Source organism: Ornithorhynchus anatinus, chromosome 14 (assembly GCF_004115215.2).
Source record: "Ornithorhynchus anatinus isolate Pmale09 chromosome 14, mOrnAna1.pri.v4, whole genome shotgun sequence".
Taxonomy (NCBI): domain Eukaryota; kingdom Metazoa; phylum Chordata; class Mammalia; order Monotremata; family Ornithorhynchidae; genus Ornithorhynchus; species Ornithorhynchus anatinus.
The window spans coordinates 9,759,948-9,776,927 of record NC_041741.1 but is presented as its reverse complement, the minus strand read 5'-3'; the positions used below and the strand labels follow the sequence as shown (position 1 = coordinate 9,776,927).

At 41.4% G+C, this 16,980-nt stretch overlaps 1 long non-coding RNA gene across 2 annotated transcripts in view; it reads right to left on the bottom strand.

The window, feature by feature from the left end:
• Positions 1-16,980, bottom strand: part of LOC120638815 — a 47,331-nt gene that overhangs the window by 10,429 nt on the left and 19,922 nt on the right. The window contains exon 2 of one of the 2 annotated variants that reach the window (XR_005660786.1): positions 11,937-12,151. The exons of the other annotated variant lie outside the window; for it this stretch is intronic. This is a non-coding gene — a long non-coding RNA (uncharacterized LOC120638815). Of the gene's footprint in view, positions 1-11,936; positions 12,152-16,980 lie in introns of those variants that run through there. 2 annotated transcript variants of the gene reach the window in all.

Below are 16,980 nucleotides of genomic sequence, written 5' to 3'. Positions count from 1 at the left end.
CTTCAAATAGGAGAAGATGATAATCATTAGCAATTTTATAGGTCAGGAGAAATTTACACATCACCCTCATTCTAGGATTTTGGGTTGTGAGCCTACAGTTCTCCTGAGTCAGAGTAGAGTTTAATTAGATCTCTTTTCTGCTATGAAGCTTTCAGTTTTCTCTACGTCTGCCGGGATAGAAGAGTACACTATTCTTTGACAATGCCAATTAGACCTTCTGTTTGGTTTTTACCGGAAAAGTCCTTGACCATTTAACCAGAACAGTGCTCAAACAAAACATTTGATTCTTTCTGACTTTGATGGCTCCATAATTATGGCACCCATTGGCTCATAACAGACCAATGGATACAGCCGTAATTTTCCGGGGGAAAAAAACCCAAAAACGTTTGCCAACAGATTGAAGATGCCATGCCTGTGGACAAATCAGGGGCTGCCTTTGTAAATATACCCCCTTCTTTTCAGATTGAGAGGCTGGACAGTATCTTATCTTTAGTTGGCGAATACTAGCTTCTATCTCGAGCTCAAAAGAGGTTCAACCTAAAATATGCAGAAATGATTGAGCATGCCAAGAAATGCCTGGAAGCTGTAACTTGAATACCCTTTCAATCAGCTGAGAAATTAGAAAAGTTATTGGCTTGGCCTTCAGCTACTCTACTGCTACTCTAGGCTAACAATCCCAATTCCTTCCACTTGTCCTCTTGGGGCCAACTTGCATCCTTTTAATCTCTTTTTGTTGTCCTTCTCTGAGCCTCCTCCGGTTCATCCATATTCTATTACCAATTCTGCTTCTTACTGAGAGAGAGGCACTGAAAATTAAAGAACACATCTTATAGTTCAACGGAAGCATGTGGTCCCCAAGTCAAAGGTCCCCATCAGTGTATATAATGGAATGCCCTCTGACTCGTCTTCTTTCTGTTTGTTTGGTTTTCACCAGAGTATATGTTTGTGAGAAAATGCCTGAATGTGCTTTCAGCCTGGTGATCTGGGGAACAGCAAAAGGTGGTGGAAGTGGCTGAATGGGAAAATTAGCATGTGTAAATGAGGACTGGGCCAAGTTTTGAAGAGTTTTGCAGAACCAACACCTTTTGAATAGTATTTGCAAGTCTGTGCGATACCTGGACACACTGAGGGGAATAAAGACTATGAAACACTCTTTCTCTCTGACCTACAAACAAGAGAATAAGGGCAGTGAGTTCAGGTCTGAGCTACCCTGGCTAGGATATAAAATGTGTTGGCCTTCTGTCCCTCTGCTTTCTAAAGACTCATCTCCAACCTTTCCTTCCTGCAGGACAAATTTCCAGTTAAATTGCTTTTTGTAGATTGAAAACCTTGCAAGGGAAACTGAATGTCATGAACTTACTAAACTGAAAGCACTGTAAGTTCCTTAGGGCAAGGATCATGTCTTGAATTCTATTGTACTCTCCCTAGCACTTTACGCAGGCTCCACACACAGTAGGCTCTCAATAAATATTACTAATGAATCATGAAAAATGACCACGTGATCACCTATGAACAGATAGGAAGTGATTGAGAGACTTTTCCTAAGGAAAAAAGTCTGCCCCACTGCTACATTATACCTCTCATTTCCTACTACAACCCAGCCCAAACACTTCGTTCCTCTAATGCCAACATACTCTATCTCGATCTCGTCTATCTTGCTGCTGACTTCTCGCCCACATCCGAGAAATCTCTGGTCTGGAATGCCTTCCCCTTTCATCTCAAACAGATGATCACTTGTACCATCTTCAAAGCCTTATCACAAGTGTAACTCCTCCAAAAAGCCATCCTCCACTCAGCCCTCATTTCCTCTTCTCACACTCCCTTCTGTGTAATCTTTACATTTGGTTTTGTACCCTTTATCTGCCTCAGCACTTAGCACAGTACTCTGCACACAGTAAGTACTCAATAAATATGATTGATTGATTGGGTATTTGATTGAAGAGAGGAATGCATTCACCAATTTAAGGTTTCTACAATTCATACCCCAACTAGAAAAGATAGTACGAGCCACTAAACGAAAAGCATTCCACAGTTTTTGGTGTTTCATCAGCAAAGGATGAAATCTACGGAGAAAAACAAAGCTGAATTTTGATGGCGCTGGAAGAGCTGTATCTATGGACAGTGTTGAATGTGAACAAAATTTAGATGATGAGATATGAGAGGATGTATTGCTGAATGGATGCCCACAATAATTATACAGTCACATATGGTATTCACAATGACTTATGCAAAATGCAACTGCATTTTAAGAACTTCATATAGAGATTTGCTGACTGAGTAAAACTGTGCTATATTATTTATCTATATGCTGATTGCTCCCAGAAGTCCTTTTGATATCAGCCTTCATCACTTGCAGACAGTTTTTCCTCCTATCTTGTCTTTGAAATGATGCTTGCTTATTAATTACTAAATGCCGATGAGTTGAGTTGAAGTTCAGAATTAATCATTGAGATGGTTAAAGGGTATTCGAGATTGTATAACATATGAGCTTGTGTAAATTGGCATGTTGATGATACAGGGGTTACTGAGGGGCTCTGGGTTGGGGTGCCTGGGTTGGGCTGGGAGACAGAAAGGCGGAGACCCTTTGCAAATACGCAATCGTGCCACCTGTCCTCCATTTTGGAGGTGAAGCGTGCCCCCGAAGGAGCTGAGGGTGAGCAGAAGCACTGAGGCACCCTCCCAGAACTCCCTTTTTTTATGACATTTGTTAAGCTCTATGTGCCAGAAACTGTATAAGCACTGCGGGAGGTACAAGGTAATCAGGTTGGACACCGTTCATATCCCATATGGAGTTCATAGTCTTAATCCCCATTTTACAGATAAATTAACTGAGACACAGAGAAGTTAAGTAACTTGCTCAAGCTCACACAGCAGACAAGTGGCAGATCTGGGACAAAAACCCAGGTCCTTCTGGTAACTAACCATGCTCTATCCATTAAGTAATACTGCTTCTTTAATCCCTCACCATTAGAGGACTAGCTGTTCATCAGGGTGGCCAAATAGTTGACCCCCTCTCCTCCATTTTCACCAACTCCAACTGCTATTGTGGAGGCAGAAGGTAGGGAGAAATGCCAGCCTCCCCATTATTCAGAATGCTGGGATGGTTGTAGACTGTACTCTTGTTATGAGCAGGGAATGTGTCTGCTCCATTGTTATGGTGTACTCTCCCAAGTACTTAGTACAGTGCTCTGCAAACAGTAAGCGCTCAATAAATACAAATGACTGACTAAAAGTCTGGATAAGGTGGTGGAATGGACAATTGATTTAGAGTGAAATCTTTCTCGTTTTGGTTACTTTTTGCCTGCAGTCCTCATCACTTATAGGTTGTGAGTTCCCCTATAGGCCAGGAACTCTGACTGAATTGACATTTATGTATTCTTCTCAGCATTTAGTACAGTAGAACTGCTCAGTAACTGTTACTATTGCTCTGTTGATTATATTACTGGCATGAATTGGGCATCTTCTATATGGTATCACAGCTAGACATGTCAACTGAAAGTGTGTATGTGTTTGATTAAAGAGACTCAGTGGAAAGAGCGTGGCCCTGGGAGTCAGAGGATCTAGGTTTTAACATTGGTTCTGCCACTTGCCTTCTGTGATACTGTGGATGAATCACTTAATTTCTCTGTGCTTCAGTTTCCTCATCTATAAAGCGGGGTTTCCTTCGTAATTGAACCGTGAGCCCCGTGTGGAACAGACACTGTGCCTGACCTATCTTGCATCTACTCCTGAGCTTAGTACAGTGCCTGGAACATAGTAAACACTTAAATAATGTTATTATTATGATTATCTTTAGGCAGCCAAAGCAAGGAAGAGGGTTGACTAGTGATCTAGTAAAGTTGGGCCACAGGGGATTGTTGGGGCCAAAAGGATCCAATTATATCATTTTAAACAGCTCCTAATCATCAGATAATTGCCAACTCTGGCCTCCAGGACTATGCTAGGTAGACTTGACCACGAGTGGGACTTAAATTGCCCATAAAATCAGAGGTAGTTTTGAGTTCCAAACTTTCAAATTCATCTCAAAGCGGTCCTCTTTCCCACGTGTCATCAAATCAAGTTTTAATGCACCCGAAGCCTAAAGTCAAACGGTCTTATTCTGTCCAGGCAGCTTGGGTTCCCAAGGGTGAATGATCTGTCTCCAAAAGTCAAAAGGATCAACTCTATGCTAGCTGCTTCTCCAGAGACTGTACACTGTCTGAATCATTAATGTGCGCTTACTGGCCCAGCAAGTATGATTTCTACTACTCTAACTATCCCAGAGTTCCCTCTTACCAAGGCAGTAATCAGTCGACAGTTCTCCAGTCTGGCTTTGAACTGAATAATATGTTTGAAGGCCATCCTTTGACTTTGCTTTGCCTTTAACTTTGTTTTCCAATGCAGCTCACCTAATTCAAGTAGAATCTAGACAGCATAAAAGTAAGACATACCTTGAAGCAAAGATGACCCAAAGAAAGGTTTTCTATTTTCTTTCACATTCTCCCAGGAGAGGAAATCACATAAAAAAGAATCTCCAACCCCAGAATTTTTCACAGTCCACTTTGCAGGCTTTCAGTTGATGGGGGTGCTCATAGTCAATAAGGAAGAATTCTACACATCACCTCTGCCTTTATATTTCCAAGACAATTGAAGGGTTATGCTAGTTTAACCCAAATGCCAGAGTTGTATCCTTCACCCTAACAAGAGGGCACGGCACTCTGGGCACTCGTACATTTGAACATAAATTACTTTTTGGGCCAGGCATCTGGGCAAGATTGATGATTTCTATTTATTTTCGTTAAATCTAACTTTAGGCCCTTTGTTTGGTTAGTTAATGAACAAGATTCCTTGGAGTTCCTCTAGGATCAGCATAAAAGGAATAAACGATCTTTCCAAAGGAAATGTTTGAAGTCAATAACAATTAGTCAGTGGATAGATTGATTTGGAGAAATGAAAAGCTGTGACCACCATTTCTTGGTAGTTTGAACAAAACAGAGGAATGTTGGGATTCATTTGTTTTTTTCAGCCTTTATAGTCTTGTGCTCAATATTCAGATTTAATATGTGCCCAAGTTGGGTAAAATAGTTTCTACCAGTCAAGACTGAAAGTAGATCATCTGAAATACCCTTTTGGTGAAAAAATTCATTCTTTCAGTCCTTGCTGAGGTTTGGGGGATTGAAGAACTTTCTCATCCTTTAAAAAGAGCAATAATAATGATTAACATTTACAAGGGCAAGAGTCTACCAGCGCTTAGTCACTGGGAGTAAATGCTGACTTTGGAAAGGTGGGTGCTTGTTTGGAATCGGTATAGAACTGGATCAGTAATTTACTCAATTTGCCCTTTTGGCCATGATAAATCAACATCCTTCTCCTGCTCCATTCTTTGGACCAGTGTAATAGACACCGTAATAAGGTGGAGAAAGTCCAAGCACAGTGTTTTCCTCACCTTAGTACAGGGCCTATTCCACTACTGCCAAGGCACAGGCATTAGCATTATGCCGGGTTTACCGATTACCAGTGTCAGTACCTTTCCTAACAAGGGGGCTTATAATAGATGGTTTAGATACCGAGGTGAATTTTCCTCACACAGAAATGATTAGCTTATATGTATAGATTTTTCCACCGAAATGATAAAGCCAAAAAGATGGTTGCAATTTGGAATGCCCGACCCAAAGACGACCACTGTTTTTATCCTGTCTGGCACATGGGACTGGAAGTCAAGAGACTTGGGTTCTGAGCCTGGTTTTGCCACTTGCCTTCTTGGTGACCTGAGGAAAGTCACTTAACTTCTCTGGGCCTCAGTTGGCTCATCCGTAAAATGGAGAATAAATGCCTGTTTTTCCTCGCCCTTTGACTGTGAGCCTCATGAAGAAGCGGGTCCGTCCCGATCTAACTGAACTATCTTTACCTCGGTGCTTAGCAAAGTTCTTCACACATAATAAACATTTAACAGAGTCCGTAATTATTATCACTATTATTACTGTCATTATTATTATTCAGCATGGCCTAATGGAAAGAGCATGGACATTGGAGTCAGAGGATCTGGGTTCAAATGGGGATCCCTCACTTGCTTGCTTTGGGATTTGGGGAAAATCACCTAACTTCTCTGTGCCTCCGTTTCCTCATCTCTAAAGTGAGAATTTAATAACCGTTCTCCCTCCTACTTAGATTGTGAGCTCCATGTTGAAAGAGACGGTGTCCGACCTGATTATCTTCTCTCTGCCCCAGTACTTCGAATGATGTTGACACGTAGTAAGCACTTCACAAATACCATAATTACTGTGATTAAGAGATCCCGGGAGCTAAAGGAGCAATCGCCCCAGTTTTCTATGCCAAAAGGGTAGAGACCAAACATCAACAGCTTCCAGGCAGGAAGCAGAGCTTTGCTGGCAGCAATCGCCAATGTAGTTGACACCTCAGCAAACCGGGGCCTGGAAACCGTGCCAAACTTAGATTCCTAAGGGCCTGGATGATCAGACATCCGGTTTGAGTGTCTACGTACTGCATCCCTCTTTTTGAACTGCTTCTACCGATTCCTTTTGTCAGACTGCGATACAGCTCTTTAACCACTATGTTGAAATCCTTACGGTTTCATGTATCCAAACGAGAGGGAGAGTAAGCCGCCACAAAAATCCAATTTGATCTTCAAAAGATGTTTTCTTCCTCTTGCCGTCAGGGTAGCTGTGTGGCCCAGTGGAAAGAGCGTGGGCCTGGGAGTCAGAGGACTTGGGTTCTAATTGCAGCTCTGCCATACACCTGCTGTGTGAGCTCGGGCGAGTCACTGAACTTCTCTGTGATTCAGTCCCCTCATCTGCCAAGTGGGATTCAATGCCTGTTCTCCTTCTTACTTAGCACCATGCGAGACGTGATTATTTTGTATCGACCCAGTGCTTAGTTAGATGCTTGGCTCATAATAAGCGCCTAACAGATACCTCACTTACCCCTTTTAGAGTGTAAGCTCCATGTCGGGGGGAAGGTGTCTACCAACTCTGTTATACTGTACTCTCCCAAGCACTAAATACAGTACTCTGCACACACTAAACACTCAATAAATATGATTGAAAAATATTAAACGTATACTGCCTACTGGAGATGAAGCACTGTATGAGGCTTTCAGGAAAAATAGTAATAAAAAGCTATTAATAATGATAATAGCAGTAATAGTTGTACTCTTCCCAGCATTTAGTGCAGCGTTCTGCACCCAGTAACCTCTAAATAAATAATAATAATAATAATGTTGATATTTGTTAAGCGCTTACTATGTGCAGAGCACTGTTCTAAACGCTGGGGTAGATACAGGGTCATCAGGTTGTCCCACATGAGGCTCACAGTCAATCCCCATTTTACAGATGAGGTAACTGAAGCACAGAGAAGTCAAGTGACTTGCCCACAGTCACACAGCTGACAAGTGGCAGAGTCAGGATTTGAACCGATGACCTCGGACTCCCCAGCCCGGGCCTTTCCACTGAGCCACGCTGCTTCTCTATTTGAATGACTGACTCACCGAAGTAGAAGATGTGGTCTCTCTCTTTGAAGACCTTCCAGTCTTACAGTCTAATGGCCCTGAAGGGTTCTCTGTCTATGGATGTCAGAGAGAACAACTTCAGCAGGTCTGATCCCGGGGCTCAAAATCCAAATCGATCTTGTAACATGGAAATGTCAGTTTCATTTACCCAGAAATCAGAAAGGGTAAATGATTTATATCCCTATCCCTTGCTAGCCAGCATCCTATTAGTAAAGGCAATAGTATGTCCTAGAAGTGGACTTTATTGAGCGCCTTCCGCGAGCAGTGCAAGTGTATTAAGCACTTGGTGGGTCGGGCCGAAGCAGGCTGCCTCATTAGCTCTGTAATTGTACCAGATGTTCTACGTTGGGATTGTGACTCAAATCCTGAAAAACATCCCTTTGGAATTGATGGGCGATGCTATATAAAACAGATTTATACATTACCCTCCGTCCCTGTGTTTCTGCCATTGAAAAATTGATGGGATTTACAAGTTTATGGATTTGTAATGGAACATTTTATCTCCCATCTTGACCTATATTGTAGAGTTTCATTTATATAGCAAGGATGTAATTCTTACGTAAGAGACTCTCCAGTAATTTATACCCAGAAACATCACGCACCCTTCTAAGGAACTTGAGTGCCGAGCAAAATACACTGGGTGGTTATGAGAACGAGTCGCAACGAGGATGCTGCCACTTCTTAAGACGGTGCTCTCGTTTTTCAACCAGATGGGTAATTTTGCTCAGCGAAGCCAATTGTTACACTGTGATTGGTGGCTTGTATTTTCTTAGATAAGAATAAGTTGTAGATTTTTTTTCTAGATTTTGCACTGAATCTACTGAAAACCCACATCATAATAGTAATCACCGAGGTACTTCATTCCATTACCTTGTGCCACATTAGGGAGAGATTATGGAGACCCCGGATACACGCTACCAACAGTGTGGTTTTAACTCTGCCAATGTCACTCTTTTTCTCCCTTGGGACGGCCTCCTCTGCAGTCCTCAAAGGCCATCAATAAGGCCTTGGGAAGCCCAAACAGAAGAGCTGAACCCATATCTTTGATGCTAATACTTGAAATCATGCAGGGGAACGTGGCCTGGCGGAGAGAGCGTGGGACCTGGGTTCTAATTCCGGTTCTACCACTTGGCTGTGTGACCTCGGGTAAATCTCTGTGCCTCGGTTACCTCATCTGTAAAATGGGGATTAAGACTGTGAGTTCCTTATGAAACAGGAGCTGTGTCCTACCTGATTATCTTGTATCTACCCCAGAACTTAGTACAGTTCCTGGCACTTAGTAAGCACTTAACAGCTTAAAAAAACAAGAGGGAAGAGAGGAGAATCTCTGGTGACATTGGATCCGGAGACAAGACATCGATCAATCAATCGATGGTATTTATTAAGCGCTCACTGTGGGCTGAGCACTGTACTAGATGCTCGGGAAAGTGCACCGCGAAAGACTTGGTAGACATCTGATCCCGTCCCCCAAGGGACTTAGGGTCAAGAGGGGGAGACAGACATTAAAATAAATTTTGGATAAGGAAATAGAACCTATAACACCTCAGTGAATATCAGCGATATTGGCCTGGCTTTCCATAGTCCTGAAACAAAGGTTCCCAAGCATACAAAATGAGAATTTTCATGAAACAACTTCAAAAATGATCAGCCTTCTTTCAAAATAAAGGGAATTATCAACATCTACAATTGTCAGCATCAGATTAATTTGTACCCTTCAAAGGAAACAGGAGGAAAACTACTTTGCAAAGAGTTTGCTGCCTCCCTGATTTGAGCATTTTTCAAGTTGTTTTTCCAGAACCGAAAGAATGTGAAACACAAATGATCTTTCCGACTGAAATCATCAAAATGGGTGGGTGCAACAGCTGAATAACTAAAAATTCAATTTAGAATTATTTTATAGCGGTTTGTTAGCCTGTTTGTTTCTCTTCACTGGAGACACAGCTAACTATAAACGAAGACCTCACGAGAATGTCTATTCTCGACGAGTATTAATTCAGAAAGAATTTATGTTTATTTATCTGTTTCAAAATGTTTTTGAGCTGAGAGCCTATCAATGCTATTAGAAAAAGAAATGTTAAGCTCTAATAGAGTTGCTATGGAAATGTGGGCCATAAATCATACACATGTATATGGAATAGCATGGCCCATTTTGAGCATTATTCATTTTGGTAAAACTTAAATAATGAGTGACTATGAAACTTTGAATGCATGGATTCAAAGTACATTTTCTTTTCAGATAAAGCACATTCAGCTGAGGCTTGAGACTGTTCAAGGTTTTAGTGATCTATTATAAATGGTCCTGGAGATGTGGCGCTCTTGTTAATATATCTGCAGTATATTGAAATTTTAAAGAAATCATAATTATGTAGTTCTCATGCCCACTCCTGGTTCTCAGCTAATTCCTGTTGATTTTATTTACAACAGGCAGATTATATTTAAATTCAAGTGCACAGTTTGTTAAATTCACGTTTCTCATTCACAAAACATATCTCTGTTTATCATTTCCTCTGTTTTCAAGGCATTTCTCTATCAAAAGTGTTATGTTCGCCACTAAGGAATGTTTCGAACGGTATAGTTATGAAATGGAGAAAATTATCGATTCGGCTGCTAAATTTCATAAGGGGGTGATTTCTCCTCATCCTTTTCATTTCATTATTCCGCATTCCAGACCTTCGATTTAACGAAGTGGTGGTGTCATTGTTCGGTGAAGGCAGCAGTTATGAAAACTGAATAACGTGTTGGTAAATATTGGAATATGTGGCTTCCTAATTATTTTATATTGGTTGACTTGGTATCTTTAATGTTATTTGCCTTTTTATTGTTTGTTTTGTGCACTGAAGTAAATGTCAACAGTGTATTACCCAGAGTAATTAATATGGAAAACAATAGCATGTTTCTTCCTTGTGGAAATACCAGGGTTATCAGAGTCTATCCCAATCCATGAATCTCAAAAGGTCCACTGGCATCGTAGAACGGAAAGACCCGTTATAAAGCGTCTGATAAAGCGTCTGGAGGTTCGGCACGACTGGTCACGTCGGACTATTATGACATCATTGCCTATCGATCAGTCAAACAATGGCACGCGTTGAGCATTTGCCGAATGCAGAGCACGGCCCTAAATGCTTGGGGGAGTAGAATGCAATAGAGGAGGTAAACATGCTCCCTGCCCACACGTAATAATTATGATGATAATTGTGATATTTGTTTAGGGCTGACTACGTGCTGGGGTGGATATAGGCAAATCTGGTTAGAAGGAGTCCCTGCCCCACGAAGAGCTCACAGCCTTAGTCCCCATTTTACAGATGAGGTAACTGAGGCACAGAGAAGTGAAGCCACTTGCCTAAAGTCACACAGCAGACATGCAGCAGAGCCAGGATTAGAACCCATGACCTTCTGACTTCCAGGCACGTACTACTACACCATGCCGCTCCTTAAACTGGAAGAGGATTTTCTGAGAGGGACAAAATTAACTCTTCCTTCAGACTTTAGAAATCTGAAAGATCTGATTTGACCTCCTCCTCCAATCAATATGATCAATTTTATTTATTGAGTGCTTAGTGTGTGCAGGACACTGTATTAAGCACTTGGGAGAGTATGCTGTAACAGAGTTGGTAGACACATTCCCTGCCCACAATGAGTTTAAAGTTTAGAGGGAATAACAATTGTGGTTTTTAAGCATTTACTATGTGCCAAGCACTGGACTAAGCACTGGGGTAGATCAAAGATCATCAAGTGCCCCATGGGGCTCAAGGTCTAAGTAGGAGGGAGAACAGGTATCGAATCCACATTCTGCAGATGAGGGAACTGAGACACAGAGCAACGAAGTGAATCTCCCAAAGTCACCCAGCGAGCAGATGACAGACAACTTGATAAGCTGATGACATGGAAAATAAACATAAGAATGATAGTATCTGTTAAACGTTTACTGTGTGCCAAGCACCGTTCTAAGCGCTGGGGTAGGTACAAGATAATCAGCTTGTCCCACGTGGGACTCACAGTCTTAATCCCCATTTTCCAGATGAGGTCACTGAGGCACAGAGAATTTGAAGTGCCTTGCCCAAAGCCACACAGCTGACAAGCGGCGGAGCCGGGATTAGAACCCACGACCTCTGACTCCCAGCCCGGGTTCTTTCCCCTGAGCCATGCTGCTTCTCTCCTCCTCCTCCTATTAGAGCTACTAAAATGTCTGTTGTGTGACCTTGGGCAAGTCACTCTGCTTCTCTGTGCTTCAGTTACCTTATCTGGGGATTGAGGCCGTGAGGCCCACGTGGGACAGGGACTGTGACCAACCTGATTAGCCTGTACTGACCGCAGTGCTTAGTACAGTGCCTGGTACATATGGTATGAAATACCATAATTATTATTATTACTCTTACCATTACCGCTTCTATTTCTACAACGGCTGCGGCGGTTATTATTATATTATTATCACTCCGACCTCCTGCTACTTTATTAATGAGAAGACAGGCCCAGAGAAGTTCTAATTTGTCCATGGATATTCTGCGGGTTTCTAGAGGAACTAGAATGAACTCTGAACTCAGACGTTCTTTTCTCTCTCCTGAGGAAACATCATCCTCTTCATTCAAATCCTTACTGATCCGTGGCCCAGATCGTAACTTCTTGGCAGTGCCTGGTGTGTCTTGAATACTGCAAGAGAGCATAAACTGGTACGAAATGTGATCTGATGAAAATTTGAAGACTGTAATAAGAGCAAAAAGTCACATCAAATGCATCCAATCTTGGGATTTTTATGCGAACATAAAACGGTATATTGTTCCTGAATTATAATAGCAGGATGCAAAGAATAGGAGCCAGGCAAATGAATTGCAGCGTCCCCTCCATCCAAAGGTCCTTTTCAACCGCCCGTCCTACTTCGACGTTTATTTCCTTTGGATGAAGCAAGAGGCACACAGATAGCACCGAGAGCCACTTGGTATTTCAAAAGAGAATCAGACAGCATCTCGTTAAAAGTTCCGGTTGATTATTTGTCGTCAGCGCTCTGCAATTAGCATTTAAATAATTCAGTGTTAGAAGTCATTTTCTCTGAGATGAACAATGATTCATTCTAATTCACTGTGCTGCAGATTCAAGACGTGAAAAGTATACATATATATATATAGTGTAGGACGGGGGAAAAAAAGGATGTCTCGCTGCAAACTTATATATATATATATATATATATATATATATATATATATATATATCTATCAGTGTAGCATTTCCTGTAGCGTGCGGCCTATAAAATCTTTAATGGGAATGTAAATGTAAAGTTATTGCTTCGCATCTTCGGGTGATATTTCTTTGCAAATGCTTCTGCTGCCTCACTCCGTTATCTCCCCGAGTTCTAAGATGCCACATAACCGTGCACCCCCACTAATGATATTGTCATTGTCATTTAGAGATCGTGCGGAGACCTGCAAAGTCATTATTAATTATAGCCACATGCATCATAGCAGAAACACTCAAATTCATCACTGTATTTATTAATCAGCCGAAAGATCCTTCTTCTATTATCAGCAGTTCCACGAAAATAACCCTATTATTTTTTGATTAAGGATAAATGGTATTTTTTCCACAAAAAAAAAAAGGAGCACTGGGAAGACAAATCATAATAAAGTTTTCAGCACAAACCACTTAATTCCTTCCAGCCCAAAATGCCTAACCAAAAGGTGATGGTCCATGCAATAATAACAAGGACATTTTCTTTCTTTCTGCATCCATTAAAACAGTCTGATTGCCCCTTGTCCATTTCTAAATGATAGATAATATCCACTTCTCTTTCCCTTCTCTTCTCCATCATGCCCGCTATAGAAAACCTAAAATGAGACATTTCCTGCAAGCCAGCAGCAATGAAAGAATACTGAATGGAAAGCTGATGGAGGATACAGAGACCGGGACAAAAGGCAGTTATTAAATTTGTGAACTCTATCAGGAGACAAGAAAATAAACGGTACCAGTGTCTGGAAGGGTAGTGAAGAATGACATTTCATCTTTAGGGCTCTCAGCTTGAGAAAGAGAGTACTCTGATAAGCACTGTGAAAAAGCAGTTGGTGTATTCCCTGAAGGGAAGCGGTGATGTCAAGTGGATAGATCACAGGTCTGGGAGTCAGAAGGACCTCGGTTTTAATCCCAGTTTAATCCGATTTTAATCGGTTTAGTCTGCCGCTTCTCGATCTCTCTGCTGTGTGACTTTGGGTAAGTCACTTCACTTCTTTGTGCCTCAATTCCCTCATCTGTAAAATGGGGATTAAGACCGCGAGCAGGGACCAAACCAACCCGATTACTCTGTATCTATTCCGGTGCTAAGTGCCTGGCATATAGTAAGTACTTAACAAATATCACATTTATTACTATTATCATTATCATCATCATTTATTGGCTGCCAGACTGGATCTGGTGCTCTGCTTTGCTTGATCCTACTGGGTCTGGGAGGGTCAGTAATTCAGAAAATTACATATATGATATCAGACCTGCTGCCTGCACTTCAGGAATTTCCAGGACAAGTGACCAGAAGCTAATGCTACGTCCCTCTAGGATGGATAGCCAGACTTTGACTATTTCGTTGCTCTGTCATCATCGCCATCATCCTCATCAACAGCAACAGCAGCTTTATCAAGTGACTACTGTGTAGAGTACACTGTAGTTAGAACTTGGGAGCGTAGACTAGGAATAAATGGGCTGTTCTCGGATCTCAAGATGTATACAATCCAGTGGGAGAGGCAAGTGGATGAAGATTGCTAAACTGTGACTGGCACAAGAGTTTGAGGATTTGTGTAAATACACAAGTAAGCAACCGCATACATTACTGAGGCATTAGAACACGTACACATGAGCGTGAAGGTGGTTAATGGCAAGAGAGATTTCAAGGAATTCCCTTTACCGTAAACTCTTGGAGGGCAGGAGTCACTGGCTACCCATTCTATTATACTGTACTCTCCCAAGTGCTTAGTAGTGTTGGTATTTGTTAAGCGCTTACTATGTGCAGAGCACTGTTCTAAGTGCAGGAGTAGATACAGGGTAATTAGGTTGTCCCACATGAGGCTCACAGTTAATCCCCATTTTACAGATGAGGTAACTGAAGCACAGAGAAGTTAAGTGACTTGCCCACAGTCACACAGCTGCAAAGTGGCAGAGCCGGGATTAGAACCCATGACCTCTGACTTCCAAGCCCGGGCTCTTTCCACTGAGCCACGCTGCTTCTCGTAGAGTGCTCTATGCAAAAGTAAGCATTCACTAAATACCACTGATTGCTTGATTGATTGGCAAGAGGCAGGGGGGCTAGTATGTGTCTGGATGGGATTCCCGACACAGGAAGATGCTCACTCTCTGACTTGTAGAAGGGTCTCACAAGATGGAACCCAAAATTAGAAAGGTTGGAAGATGTTAGTTCTTGATGCGACACTGCGTATTGGGGATATTGAAGTTATGTGTAGGCTTGCAAGCTCCTTTTCTTTATCCAAAAATCTGCATGCTGTGCACATAAATCCTAACTACAGGTGAAGCTAGAATTCAGGGCTACATATAAGAAACAGAGTACTCCAAATAAAAAAGATGCCATCACGAAGGGGTGGCGTGGCTGGAGGATTTGAATACAGATTCCATTCAAAATGAAATCTCAAAACAAGTACAGTTTTATCTGCAATTAAGAAATGTATTGGCCTAATTTATAATTTCATAATGACAGAGATATCAATGTAAAGCAGAATAGTCTTTGAATTGGAAAAACATTTGTTAAATCTAACGAGATCTGTGAAACGGTCAGATGTGTGATAAAATGTAGCCATCTATCTTTTTCATGGAATTCACTTGATTTTCTGTAGCACATATATTCCTACGGTCCTTTAACATGCACTTTTACATCTTAGCCTCAAAATATTCCTGAGTAGTTGAGAGAAGCAGGCAGTATTTTCCCCATTTTACAGATGAGGAAACTGAGGCAAAATTGGTCAAGCAATTTGCCTAGGGTCCCAGAGTAGCCTGATGGCAGTGCCGGGTCTAAAATCCCAAACTCCTCCCTCTTAATTCAGTATTGATACAGTGGGGTATACTAGGGTCTATTTTCTGTACTTTAAATTGGTAAGGATATGCTCACAACGAATCTATTACTCAATGTGAAGATTGAAAATGGACAGCAAGTTTAGTATAATGAAAAGTGAAAGAGTGAAGTCAGCCCCCAGTACAATAGGGCTGATTTCCCTGCAGTTTTTTCTCATGCACTGGAATATATTTATGGAAACCACTTGTGATAACGCCAGCAGAAATTTTCCATCGTGCCGCATGCTTAATTTCATCTAACTTGTTTTATGGCCGTGTACTGAAACACGGAGTGAAGCTCCATTTAAACAATTTGTCTCTGTTTCTCTCTGCAGAATGCCAACAGATTTGTTTAAACCAAAACACAATGCATAAACAATTCCTTTTCCTTTTAAATATACAATTCAACCTAAACCCCACATTCTGTGGAACTCCTTTTCATTAACTTTGCCCAAGCAGAGAGATAAAGGCTCAAATTCAAGTCCTCGAGCTGCAGCTTCTATTTCCATGTCCCAGAGTAAATCGACGGCTCTTTAAAAGAAATATCCAACATTTAGGTGTAAACTGGCAAATTCTGGCTCCCGGATTTCTGGGCCACTAGACCAGTACTGGGTGACCGCAGAAATCTGTGGCTTGCCTTCCACAGCCGATCTCTTAGGCTGACATGGGATGATCTGACTACACTTCATTCTTTTCTTCATTCATTCCATCGTTCATAAATATGCATTCAGAGGTGCTGTGTGCTGAACGCTCGACTAGGCGCTTAGGAGTATAGAATCCTGTTTGAATAAAAAGTACGGTCTGGGTCCTCACAGAGCTTAAGTTATAACGGAGGAGGTGGAAAGAAACACTTTATATAAGAACCCTGAGAGCAGGAGGAAAAACACCTACAAAATCAGAGAATGCCAAAATATAGAAAATGTGCAGATTGTAGGCTGTAAGTTCCTTTTGGCCAGAGAATATGACTGCCAACTCTCTAATATTGTACACGCCCAAGTGTTTAGTCTAGTGCTGTGCACAGAGTAAGCGCTCAGTCAATACCATTGATTGATTGTGATAAAACAAATTCATTAATGGCTAGATAAATGGAATAGAGGGAAGATGGAAATGTAGACTCTTTGGAGTGGATAAAAGTTTCTTTTGTAATGCAGTATCCCTGGGGAATTTAAACAACGTATCAAAACATCAGAAATGAGTTTATGCTTTAGGCTGAATCTAGCTTAACTGATGAAGAGAATTTGTTTGAAAAGTATAAGACTCTGAGTCAACCACTCTTCATAAATCATCAAATAGTGCCATGTGCTTTTTTGCTTGTATCACAGTTAAACGAATAACATTCTGAAAGGCATAAAGGCAAATTATTTTATCATCATTGCCATCACCATCATCATCTTCATCATCTCTTCTGGTAAATAGGTGTTCCTAAATAGGACATATAATAT